Source organism: Megalobrama amblycephala, linkage group LG24, assembly GCF_018812025.1.
Source record: "Megalobrama amblycephala isolate DHTTF-2021 linkage group LG24, ASM1881202v1, whole genome shotgun sequence".
In the NCBI taxonomy this organism is placed as follows: Eukaryota; Metazoa; Chordata; class Actinopteri; order Cypriniformes; family Xenocyprididae; genus Megalobrama; species Megalobrama amblycephala.
The window spans coordinates 9,771,791-9,786,371 of NC_063067.1; positions in this window are offsets into that span (position 1 = coordinate 9,771,791).

Sequence of the window (14,581 nt, forward strand, 5' to 3'; positions counted from 1 at the left end):
ACTTTATATAATGTTATTTTGCTTCTCAAGTAAATGTATATTGATTTAAAAATGTTTAGATCTTTGTACTGAAAAACACAACAAAAAATACAGAGAAAGAAACTTTTTTTTTTTTTTTTTTTTTTGCAGGTGTAAAAGTTGCCGCCACTTGTTGTGGGTCGTTGCCAGGGTGTTGCTATGCAAATGATATATGGTTTCTAGGGTGGTTGCTAGGTGGTTGTTTACTGGCCACCCGCTCATGATAAATTACGATTTGGGCTACAGCTAATTTCTTAATAGTTTACTTTATGAAGTCTGATATTTCCCTAGAGAGCTTTGGCAATCTGTGAGGACCGCCTACAGGGCAACAAAAATTTGGAAAACAATTAACATGTGACAAAAGATGCATGGCATTCTCAGCACTGATTGTGAGTGCAGTGTGCTGCTGCTGCATGCTTGTCTTTTCCCACGCAGGCGCACTGTCCCAACTGTGTGTGGGATCATGGGCCGGGGGAGGGGGCTGCTGGGAGGACCCCTGTCAGCACTAATGTGTGTCACAGCCGACAGAGAGAGATTAGAGTATGGATCAGATTCCTAGACCCTCAGGGGGCCAAGACGTTCCCAGGCCATATTACTGGAGAAAGATAACCCCAATCTTAATTCTTCCGATATAATTATTCTTTCAAAATTCTTTGAAAGTTTTATCAAAGACAAAGAATCTGTATATTTATACATTTTTCAAATGCTTTTGTCACCCAAGCTGCATTTACTTGATTTAAAATACAGCATATTAAAAACTGTAATATTGTGAAATACTACAATTTAAAATAACTGTTTTAATATATTGTAAAATATATTTTTTTCATATGATGCAAAGCTGAATTTTCAGCATCATTACTCCAGTCTTCAGTGTCACATGATCCTTCAGAAATCATTCTAATATGCTGATTTGCTGCTCAAGAAACATTTCTCATTATTATCTTTGATGAATAGAAAGTTCAAAAGAACAGCATTTATTTGAAATACAAATCTTTTTGTAGTCTTTTGAAAATGTCTTTTCTGTCTCCTTTCATCACCTTTGAACTTTGAAAATAGTATTAGTAAATGTTGAAATTAACATTACTATTACATAACTATTAATAAATGCTGTAGTAGTATTGCACATTAGTTCATGTTAATGTAGTTAAGTAGTAGTAACAAATGAAACCTTGTTCTAAAGTGTTACAACACACACACACACACATTGAATTTTCATAATTTTCCAAAGACAAAAGTTTTTATGCTGTACAAACTGTATATTCTATCCAATAACCCTAAACACAACCCTCACAGTAAACTTTCTGCATTTTTACATTTTCAGAAAACATGATTTAGTATGATTTGTAAACAGTTTCCTTCATGGGGACCAAAAAATATCCCCACAAGGTCAAAAATGACTGGTATTACTTTCCTTGTGAGGACATTTGGTCCATTTACGAGGTGACTAATTTGTACGAATGTGTGCGACCTCGTACGTTTTTGTACAATTTGTACGTTTTTTCAAAAAGCATCACCAGGAAGGACCACCCCTAACCCCGCCCCTAAACCTACCCATCAATGGGGGTAGACCAGTCATACGAAAAAATACAAGCGAGGTCATACGAATTCATAAGAATTAACCACCTCGTAAAATACGTACGAATTGCTGTGAGATTGCGTTTGTTTAGCAGGACCACACACACACACAATCTTGGGAAGAAAACTTAGCTATGTTAGCTATAGAGTTACAACAATCTAGTTGTTGTAGTGCTTGAGGAGGATTTATTAGGTGTGGTACCTTCAAGTATTTGTATATTAAAGAGAGCTGGTGTGGTGTGCTGACAGAGGGTTTGCTCTGGGAGGGTGAACACTGCTGCCATTGTACTGCAGACCCATGACTGCTCTCATAACTGTCATGAACGCTTCTCTTAGAGAGATGTGATATCTCCGAGACGCTCACGCAAACCTGAAACAAATGAGGCTGGGGCCTGGTGACCCTTTAAGAAATAGCTCACACAAAAATATCTTTTGAAACTTGTATGAAAGATGGAGACATGGACATGGAGAGGGTGTAACTATTTGTGAAATAAAATGTGTTGATGAAGAGGAACATTCCATATATGTATAACAAAACAGTCTTTGGTACAGTTCCTTGCTCTACCACAAGGTGTCTCTACACTTGAACATTATTTCACCAAGTGCAATATGTTGCTGGATCAACATCTTTGCTGTTCCTGGAACAACATTTCAATCAGTCAATCAGATTTGAGAGACGGGTTTAAGTTTGTCAAGTTTAGGCTTACAACAAGGGTTAGGTGATTGTGCATCAGTGTTATTCAACTGTCATTTCCCTCTGATTTTAAGGATAAGTTGTGAGTTAGGTTAAGGAATAGGGTTAGGACTACATTTTTGTATAGCTCTCCCTTGATGGACGTGATGGGAGGAGCTAGACGGTCCAATCACAGCCTAACCCTACCCATAACCCTTTTACTAAACATAACTCCACCCATTAGGTCCACAGAGGTATAGCTGGATTAGGTCAAATTCCTCCCATTACATCCTATGGACTGTAAAAAAAAAAAAAAAAAGATTGATGACGCACATTCACTCTCTTCTACCAATGTCTCAATATGGCGCTGACATCTTGCGCTGATTCGGGACCTGAGTCTGCGCAGTAGAGAGCGAGAAGTGGCCCCGCCCACACTCCTGCAGAATCTGTTAGTACAGTTTACTGCAAAACGACTCATTATGTTGGTGTGAAATAAACAGCTATGGAAATGTAATTAAAGTTAAAGCTCCAATCTCTTCCCGAAAATCAGAGAAGCTGTCAATCTCAGTTGTCAATCATAATGTTTTTTTTTTATAGCATCAAATAACTAACTAAAACCACATTTATTTTAAAAACAAAACAAAAAACGAACACTTAAACTTACATCAGCGTGATTAAAAAAAACTACTTAATGACAGAAACCATCTTAGGAAAAAAAATATTTGAAGTGTCATTTGATTGTTTAGTTTGTCTCATGTACCCTTTAGTGGGCGGGGTTTATGACCTATACTGGGACCAGCCACCTGGGGGCGATCAAAACGTTTTGGCTTCACTTGTGCAGCACACTTGTTACATCCAAGGTGGAGCTGGACATCATTTGGTTCTTGCCTGTTTTTGCTCCAGGAACCAGATTTCAGTGTTTTCCAACATTTTTTTTTTATTTTTTACTTAAAGCTTCATCAGTAAGGCTCTACTACTCCTCAACACCAAAACAGGAATATCTTAATTTTGAACTATAGTGGATATTATTCATTATGCATTATATCATTCAAATGAAGTCTCTCTGAAAAACTCACCAAGCAGCACATATATTCTGCTAGAAGAGTCATACACTTTATATATTACACAAGCATCATAATGCTTAAAAAAAGGAACTGAAAGCAAAATAAAACTTTCCAATTACCTTCAGGAACCTGCTCATGTTCAAGTTATTTGCCTTTTTTTCCCTTTTTTTTTTTGTTATATTTTTATTTATATTTTATTTCATTATTATTAGTTGTATTTCCCTCCTGACCAGCAGACTAAGCAGCACATCCTGTTGAATTGCTTTCATGTACAGGCAGAGAATTTCTGTTTGTGCACATAGTTTTCATTTCTCAAAGTCCATCATTGGGGAAATAGTAATCTCCATTTCAAGAGACAGGAAGTTATTTTCAAAGGTGTTTTCCCAGCTTCTGCCACCTCATGTACTGTAGGGGAGTTGATTTCGATAGAATCCTCCCTGGTTAAAAAAAACTACTTAGAAAGTCAACATAGTCAGCAAGATGAGGTGTTAACCTTTAGCGAGCATGTACAAGCTTAACATTCTGGATCAGAGCGTTTCCCCCCACTGTCTGTGTCACATCACGTCAAGCCGCATGTTTCCATTTCAAAAGCTCCAAGATTTTCACCCTCAATGGTGGATTTGCAGGACAAAAGACCCCTAACCTGCCTCTAACACAGCCTCAAGTTTGGAACATTCTGCCATTCTGTAGTGTTTATTGGCAAACCCACCATCTTCAAAATCATTTTTGAAGGAGACAAAAGTAGTTAAACTTGGTGTTATAAAAAACAAAAGTTGGAATGCTTGCTTTAAATAGGCTGACTTAATGGTACAGTAAATGAGATCTGACAGACTGGCAGCCAACCAACCAAAAGCTAACTAACAAACAAACAAACAAACACATAAATTAAACTTAAAAAAAATACAAATAAATAAGTAAATATATAAAGATTAAGTTTAAGTCATTTTTACCAAATGTAATTTATTTACTATTTATTTACATAAACTGATTTGTAAAGAGACTTAATGGTATCTGACAGTTTAACCATCTTTATTATAACCAACCAAACACTAACTAACCAACCAACAAACAAACAAACAAACACATAAATTAAACTTTAAAAATGCAAATAAATCATGGTTAAAAATGTAATTTAAGTACTATTTATATATTTATTTTCTATTTATTTTATTTAAATAATGATTTATCCCATTAAGTATATATTAACACAATACAATAATGATACACTACTGCAAAAACAAAGATTAAAGGTAACAACTTTGCCATTAAAATAAAATTAATATAAAAAATAAAGAAAGTTCTGTGGTGGTGTGGGAAGTTGTCAGGGCATTGCTTAGTGGTTGCTAAGGAGTTTTGAGTGGTTTTATCATGTTGCTATGGTGTTGTGGGTGGTTGCTAGGTACACTCTAAAAAAACAATGCTGGGTTAAAAACAACCCAAAATAGGTTGAAAATGGACAAACCCAGTGATTGGGTTGTTTTAGCCCAGCGGTTGGGTTAAATGTTTGCCCAATGTGCTGGGCAGTTTTATTTAACTCAACTATTGTTTAAAAATTACTCTATGGCTGCCTTTAAATGAACCCAAAATATGTTGTAAATTAAAAATCAGACACATAATTACTAGAGGCAACAATAATAATCAAACGGTGAACATTTATTGATGGGCAATTTAATAAATGTTTATTGTTGAATTATTATTAATTAAACTTATCAATAAATGTTCATTTATTAAACACATTAATAAATGTTCATTTAAAACATATTTTGGTTTCATTATAAGCAAGAAATACAGTAATGTTTATAGAATAGTTGAGTTAAATAAAATTACCCAGCAGGTTAGGCAAACATTCACTGGGTTAAAACAAACCCAATCACTGGGTTAAAACAACCCAATCGCTGGGTTAAAACAGTCCATTCACTGGGTTAAAACAGTCCATTCACTGGGTTAAAACAACCCAATCGCTGGGTTAAAACAGTCCATTCAGTGGGTTAAAACTGGGTTAAAACAAACCCAATCACTGGGTTAAAACAACCCAATCGCTGGGTTAAAACAGTCCATTCACTGGGTTAAAACAACCCAATCGCTGGGTTAAAACAGTCCATTCACTGGGTTAAAACAACCCAATCGCTGGGTTAAAACAGTCCATTCAGTGGGTTAAAACTGGGTTAAAACAAACCCAATCACTGGGTTAAAACAACCCAATCGCTGGGTTAAAACAGTCCATTCACTGGGTTAAAACAGTCCATTCGCTGGGTTAAAACAACCCAATCGCTGGGTTAAAACAGTCCATTCACTGGGTTAAAACAACCCAATCGCTGGGTTAAAACAGTCCATTCACTGGATTAAAAAAACCAATCGCTGGGTTAAAACAGTCCATTCAGTGGGTTAAAACTGGGTTAAAACAACCCAATCGCTGGGTTAAAACAGTCCAATCACTGGGTTAAAACAGTCCAATCACTTGGTTAAAACAGTCCATTCGCTGGGTTAAAACAGTCCATTCGCTGGGTTAAAACAGTCCATTCGCTGGGTTAAAACTGGGTTAAAACAACCCAATCGCTGGGTTAAAACAGTCCAATCACTGGGTTAAAACAGTCCATTCACTGGGTTAAAACAACCCAATCGCTGGGTTAAAACAGTCCATTCACTGGGTTAAAACAACCCAATCGCTGGGTTAAAACAGTCCATTCAGTGGGTTAAAACTGGGTTAAAACAACCCAATCGCTGGGTTAAAACAGTCCATTCACTGGGTTAAAACAGTCCATTCGCTGGGTTAAAACAGTCCATTCACTGGGTTAAAACAACCCAATCGCTGGGTTAAAACAGTCCATTCACTGGGTTAAAACAGTCCATTCACTGGGTTAAAACTGGGTTAAAACAACCCAATCGCTGGGTTAAAACAGTCCAATCACTGGGTTAAAACAGTCCATTCACGGGGTTAAAACAACCCAATCGCTGGGTTAAAACAGTCCATTCACTGGGTTAAAACAGTCCATTCGCTGGGTTAAAACAACCCAATCGCTGGGTTAAAACAGTCCATTCACTGGGTTAAAACAACCCAATCGCTGGGTTAAAACAGTCCATTCACTGGGTTAAAACAACCCAATCGCTGGGTTAAAACAGTCCATTCAGTGGGTTAAAACTGGGTTAAAACAACCCAATCGCTGGGTTAAAACAGTCCAATCACTAGGTTAAAACAGTCCATTCACTGGGTTAAAACAGTCCATTCGCTGGGTTAAAACAGTCCATTCACTGGGTTAAAACTGGGTTAAAACAACCCAATCGCTGGGTTAAAACAGTCCAATCACTGGGTTAAAACAGTCCATTCACTGGGTTAAAACAACCCAATCGCAGGGTTAAAACAGTCCATTCACTGGGTTAAAACAACCCAATCGCTGGGTTAAAACAGTCCATTCAGTGGGTTAAAACTGGGTTAAAACAACCCAATCGTTGGGTTAAAACAGTCCATTCACTGGGTTAAAACAGTCCATTCGCTGGGTTAAAACAGTCCATTCACTGGGTTAAAACTGGGTTAAAACAACCCAATCGCTGGGTTAAAACAACCCAATCGCTGGGTTAAAACAGTCCATTCACTGGGTTAAAATAACCCAATCGCTGGGTTAAAACAGTCCATTCACTGGGTTAAAACTGGGTTAAAACAACCCAGTCGCTGGGTTAAAACAACACATTCACTGGGTTTGTCCACTTTCAACCCAACTTGGGTTGTTTTTAACCCAGCATTTTTTAGAGAGTAGCATACTAGAGCTAAAAAAAAGTTCTAAAAAAAGTACTAGAAAGTTCCAGAAAGTTCAGTTCTAGAAAGTTTTAGGAAGTGCTTCTTACTTATAAAGTTTGTTATATTTGTTCCAATTTTTTTTTATCTGGAGTGACCTTTTTTTTAAAAAAACAACAACAACAAAAAAAACCCTTTTTTTATTGTTTTTAAGCATGAGTTCATTGATTTATGACACAGGAAATCAATCATTTATTTGAAAAATAGTCAAAAAGTTATACTTGGGGGTTTGTTCGCAGCCCTCATTTTTAGTATCAGCGTAAACATGAGTGACTATAATAATCTCACATATCGCAATCTTTGCATTAATGGGGAGAACGCATTTGTATGCGGTTCATTCTTGACAGCGTTCAGTCGAGGCAGAACAATGAAGTCAGCTGCTCCTGACACATCAAGACAAAAACAGTCTTCAGCAAACTTCACAAGCCACTCAGAGCGCAGCCATCACACATGTGTGCCGTCTGCTCAATACACACTCACACAGACTCATCATACCGCCGTTTAATTAACTCTGTTTTCATGAATGTATTCTGTTTGTTTAGCTGCGCTGTTGTTCTAGCAGCCATAATGCAGAGCTTGCTTCATGAAAACTCAAAGTATGCATCACTATTTGTAAGGCAAATTTGAAGATGGTTTTAAGTTTACTTTACTCTTTTTTTTTTTTTTTTTTTTTATCAGTGATGTTTTTGTTTTGTGTTTGTGTGTTGTTCATGTGTCACCTAATGAGTGACTAGCTTTTCTTTCTCCAAACGTTGTGATGATGCCTTCTGCCCTACTTTTCTCCGTCATTATTGGCTGACTGGCCATTTGGCTTGATATTATCCCCAGGGGAATACAACCCCCTTTCAGCAAACGTTGAGGACGCGGCACAGTGCCGGGCATTTATTGTGACTGCAGAACAAGCTTATTAGGAAGTGGAACTATCAGAGAAACTATCTAGTTGGACTGGAAGAGCAAGATTATATTGTTTAAAAATCAGTGGGATATACTGAGGTGAAGTGTATTTTAATGAACTCAGACAACAAAACAATCATTTCCTTCTCAGAGAGGTTAATCTGAGCAGCGTAAACAAAGACGCCTCACTATTGATGACCGTTTACTGTAATTGTTCCGAAACTACGTCATTAAACCAGGATCCAAGTTTGTCAAACTGCAACAGAGTACACAAGAATGTTGTGTGTAAAACACTGAACTAAAAACTTCATTCACAATCTACCTTCAGTCTGGCTCTATAAGGACTTTTACATGGTTTCATCATCCCAGACATAATAATGCCATTCCCGATTCCTGGCTGCCCCCGAAGCCTTTGTGATGTCAGAACAATGGGAAATGAGCGGGAGGCCTCTGTGTCACATGTGGTGCCTTTGATTAACATTCTAGACTGGTTTGTGTGACAGAGACTCGGGATGGAGCAGGAATAATCCAGGTGAAATGCGATTCAGCACAGATTTATAAGCTTTATAAATGTAAATTAATGACTATAAATAAATGTAGTTAAAATGTTCTCATTTTAGATTGCAGGTAGCAGCACTGACTCATGCTTTAATGTTATGTAGTTTGTCTTGTCAATATTTACATATGACAAACACATTGGTTGCGAATTCTGAAAGAATCCCATGGGAGAAGAGATGACATCAGAGCTCTGTTAATATCTCCCCCTCAAGTTAACGCTGTGTAAACAACATCACAGAACACTGTGATAATGTGAGTCATCATATGTAAATGATAATGTACAGTCATTATCATGAAAATAAACTGATTAGTTCTTCCTAAGAATTTATTCTCTGATAATGGCCATCTGAGTGTAAACTATCCCACTTATTAAATGACAAAAGAAAGAAATATTGATTTAATTATTTTTTTTATGTGAGAAATTACTTTTTGAGACATTCAAGTTTACATACATCTATATATATATATATATATATATATATATATATATATATATATATATATATTAGGGCTGTGAATTTAACATGTTAATTAGATTAATTACAGGAAAAAATAATGCATTAAAATTTTTAACGCATTTAACGCACTTGCCCCGCCCTCAGACCTACATAGGCATGCCTGCGTGACACGTCACCCCCCACATTAATAATAAATGTGCACATATTGTGAATTAATTTAATAAACTTAGTAGCCTAGCTTCCTTATAGCCTTCAGTAAATTAACTTCTCTAAGAAAATAATTCATAAAACATCAGTTGACCATATCTTTACTTTCAATTTCATATTTCCATAGTACGGAAGAGGATTAGGGCCAAGCAACAATAAAAAAATTAAAACCATCTCGAGATTAAAGTTGTTAACTTTCAAGAAAAAAATCATTAAATTTCGAGAAAAAAGTCGAGATAAAATGTTGAGAATAAACTTTATTTAATTTAACGAAATTTAACGAGTTTTTTCTCATAATTTAATGAATTTATTCTCGTAATTTAATGACTTTTTTCTCATAATTTAATGACTTTATTCTCAACATTTTATCTCGACTTTTTTCTCGAAATTTAACACGTTTTTTTCTCGTAATTTAACGAGTTTATTCTCAACATTTTATTTTGACTTTTTTTCTCGAAATTTAACGACATTTTTCTCGTAATTTAATGAGTTTATTCTCAACATTTTATCTTGACTTTTTTCCTCTAAATTTAATGACATTTTTCTCGTAATTTAATGAGTTTATTCTCAACATTTTATCTTGACTTTTTTCCTCTAAATTTAATGACATTTTTCTCGTAATTTAATGAGTTTATTCTCAACATTTTATCTTGACTTTTTTCCTCTAAATTTAATGACATTTTTCTCGTAATTTAATGAGTTTATTCTCAACATTTTATCTTGACTTTTTTCCTCTAAATTTAACAACATTTTTCTCGTAATTAAATGAGTTTATTCTCAACATTTTATCTCAACTTTTTTCTCGAAATTTAACGAGTTTTTCTCATAATTTAACGAATTTATTCTCGTAATTTAACGACTTTTTTCTCATAATTTAATGACTTTATTCTCAAAATTTTATCTCGACTTTTTTCTCGAAATTTAACACGTTTATTCTCAACATTTTATTTTGACTTTTTTCTCGAAATTTAACAACATTTTTCTCGTAATTAAATGAGTTTATTCTCAACATTTTATCTCGACTTTTTTCTCGAAATTTAACGAGTTTTTTCTCATAATTTAATGAATTTATTCTCGTAATTTAATGACTTTTTTCTCATAATTTAATGACTTTATTCTCAACATTTTATCTCGACTTTTTTCTCTAAATTTAACACGTTTTTTTCTCGTAATTTAACGAGTTTATTCTCAACATTTTATCTTGACTTTTTTTCTCGTAATTTAACGACATTTTTCTCGTAATTTAATGAGTTTATTCTCAACATTTTATCTTGACTTTTTTCCTCTAAATTTAATGACATTTTTCTCGTAATTTAATGAGTTTATTCTCAACATTTTATCTCGACTTTTTTTCTCGAAATTTAACGACATTTTTCTCGTAATTTAATGAGTTTATTCTCAACATTTTATTTCGACTTTTTTCTCGAAATTTAACAAGTTTTTTCTCGAAATTTAACAACTTTAATCTCGAGATGGTTTTAATTTTTTATTATTGCTTGGCCCTAATCCTCTTCCATACCATAGTGATAAAAAATAACTAATTAAATAAAAATCAATATATACTTCACACAAAAATTAAAATTCAGTCACCCTTTACTCAACCTCATGGTCTAAAAATTTGTGTAATAAATTCTATGTATAATCAAATAAAAAAATATTTCTGAATCTACTTTTTGTAATGTCTTTTTGATGCTTTACACAATAATGACTTCAAATGATCTTTTAGGGATAATTTCTCAGCCAAATTTGATGTACGATAAATGTGCGATTAATTAGATTAATTAATCACCACATCATGTAATTAATTAGATTAAAAAAATCTATATATATATATATATATATATATATATATATATATATATATATATATATATATATATATATATATATATATATATATACTGTGCTTGGTAGTAACTGATTACATGTCATCTGGATTACGTAATCAAATTTAAAAAATGAAGTAGTTGTAATTAGATTATATTACATTTTGAAATACTCATAATCAGACTACAGCTACTTTTTTTTTACTGATTACGTATTATTTACACAATGGCAGTAAATTATTCATAATCGCTAATTCTTCTTTTTCATGTTTTAAACATTAATTATTATTTGAATTATCACTCATTTAACCATGTATTGCTTTGTCTTCGAAAGGCATTTGTTTGCATTAAACTCAAAAACCCCCTGCAGTTCCTTCACGAACCCCAGTTTGGGGTATATACTGTATATAGGCTACACCATTATATATAGGCTACAAAAAATAATACTTTTGTCATTAATACTGTTGAATGTATTTTTAAAAATATCAAAATACCCTTACCCAGACTATCCCCCTCAGTCAAGAAGTATGTGAAAATAGATTTAAATGATGAAATGGAAAAGACTATTAAAAAAACACAGTTGCCAAGAGCATAGACTTTTTAATATTAGGCTACTATACAACATTTTAGTTCAGGACAGTCTGTTTGACAAAGTCACATTTTGATTGGCACATTTGACACAAACTTCCTCTGCCACAAAGAATGCAGCTCTATACTGACTAAAGGTATGATGAAATTTCTTTTTTTTTCTTGATAATTGGATAGTTTCACTGCATTTGTCACCGCGATTTCAGTTTAGGTTGTTCTAACTTGCCATAAAATTATGCATCTGTTATTTATAGGCCTAAAGCAGACACAATTACTTTTGGTGGTGGTGGTGGTACTTGTCTGTAAGAAGTAAGAAGTATTTATATCTGGTAGTCTAAAACGTGTTTATTTCATGGATATCAGCGAATGAGCTCAGTGCTGAAAGGGGGAGGGGCTGCATGAGGTCTATAGATGTAAAACACTAATGTTGATATATATGAAAAACACAGGCCTGCATATATAAAACAAGGGAGCCGTGTACTAAGTACATGCTGCTGTGACTTGGCCGATTATTGTCAGGATTATCAAGAGCTAAATCTCTAGATCGGGCATTAACTGGGAGACCTACTGAACAATCTTTCTTAAAGGGTCTATTTTGTAAACTTTCCCCCTTCATGCTGCGCAATACTTTCCATTGATGGAAACCAGCAACTGGAAGACTTAACAACTGGGTTGGAGACTTGGAGTGACATCATTTAGTGTGTACTAAACATTTAATCAAAAAAGAGCTTCTCGAGATGTTTGGACAATTATTTCTCCCGAACAGAGACTGATGTGGATTTGTTGACTGTGTCGCCCTGCTGACAGCTGTGGGCTGCAACTGAGAGCCCCTCTCTCAGAGAAATGATTGCAATAGAGCATTCGTCTGTAAGCCAGCATTCAGAGCAGAGATGAATGGGAACCATACAACATAGCACTGCCTGGACACTCTTCAATGGAATTACTGTAGCTACAAAAGAATAGGAGGTTTGACTTTGGACACAGAAATTAATAGTTCCATCCTTTATGAGACTACAAAGGTTTGGGCATTTTAATGAGCCAAATTTGATTTGGATATATATGGGTCATTGATGAATAAGGTTTTTAAAAGTTTCAAAAAATATAATGGAGATATAATTAATTTTAAAGTTTTATTAAGGGTTAACAATGAGATTATATGGTTTTTATAATCAATTAACACTGCTTTTGTCATTTATTACAAGATGGACAAAATTTTTCACCAAAAAAGTCATTTGGTTTACTTTTGGTTATACCGAATGACAATATTTTCAAACAATGCTAACAGGCTGATATCTATCTAGCTAGCAAAAGGATAATCAAACATTTTATATGTAGTACAAGTTTTTAAAATATTACAACATTTTCCATGTTTTATAGCGGTTGCACCGAATGACCTGATGTTTCGGGACATGCGTATGAGCGAGTGAAAATGAATTTTTTTCCAAATAGTTAAGAGAGAGTTAGTTACTTTGCTTCCTGATCATGTGGTCCTGTGCAGGTGTCTGAATGATGTCACATCCTGTCACATGATATTGACCGCATTACTTTATATCCCTTTACATTGGTTACTCCGAATGACATCAATGAAATTCATTTTTCTCTGACATTCTTTCTCATAACAAATTAACGACTTTTACACATAATTTTAATACTATTTTGCACTATGTTGATATATGATGATATAAAATCATGCCAGAATTAAAGAATATATACATTTATTACATTTTAAGATATTTTAATCACAAATTGAATGGCTGTATTGGCCGTTGGACGGTTTAATTCGAATGACCTTTTGACACTTCAAAATCTTTAAAATAACTTTATATGCAGCAAAATATAATTAAAACAGATAGATGAAATAGATGAAGTTGAACTTCCTTACATAATTTGAATGACACACATGGAACAATCAGAACAAAATGGCTTCTTTAAGCAAATATCAGTATTTAGTGTTACCTCCTGGACTTCTTCCATTTTCTCAAAGATGAAAATCTGAGAAACTTCTTATCAGATTCCATTTAGGTTTAAGAGAGCAGGTTCCTGCTATTACTCAAGTGTCAGGGGAGGTCACTAAATACTTGCCACTTAGCCTATAGAAGTTTTTTTTAATACTGCAAACAGATGTCCTGTATTTTCTGGTTATATTCTAATAAAGAGACTGAGAAATAATTATATATGGTCATTATCCCATTGCTAAAACAACATCTAATGGTGGCATAAGACTTTTGCACAGTACTATATATTTACATATATCATAGATAGATAGAACGATAGATAGAACGATAGATAGAACGATAGAACGATAGATAGATAAATAGATAGATTGGAAGATAGATACATAGATAGATAGATACATAGAACGATAGATAGAACGATAGATAGATAGATAGATAGATAGATAGATAGATAGATATTGTATGTATATATATATATATATATATATATATATATATATATATATTGTTCAGTAGTACTCTAAAATCGATTAATCGTATCTAATATCAAAGATTGTAAACGTGTATGTGTGTGTGTGTGTGTAAAGGAATGCATATATATTTACAAACGTTAGATGCGAATAATCATGATTAACCGATTTTACAGTGTGTATATAATGTATATAGTAATGCTTTCAAATTGATTAATCGCGATTAATCATATCTAATAAAAGTTTGCAAACTTATACGTATATATGTATGTATGTGTGTGTTTATGTATATACACACACAGATACAAACACATAGGTATATATATATATATATATATATATATTTACAAACTGTTAGATGTGATTAATCATGATTAATCGATTTTACTGCACTATACACACATACATATATACATAGATCTATCTGTATACTATCTATACATAGATAGATAGATAGATAGATAGATAGATAGATAGATAGATAGATAGATAGACAGATTCATCC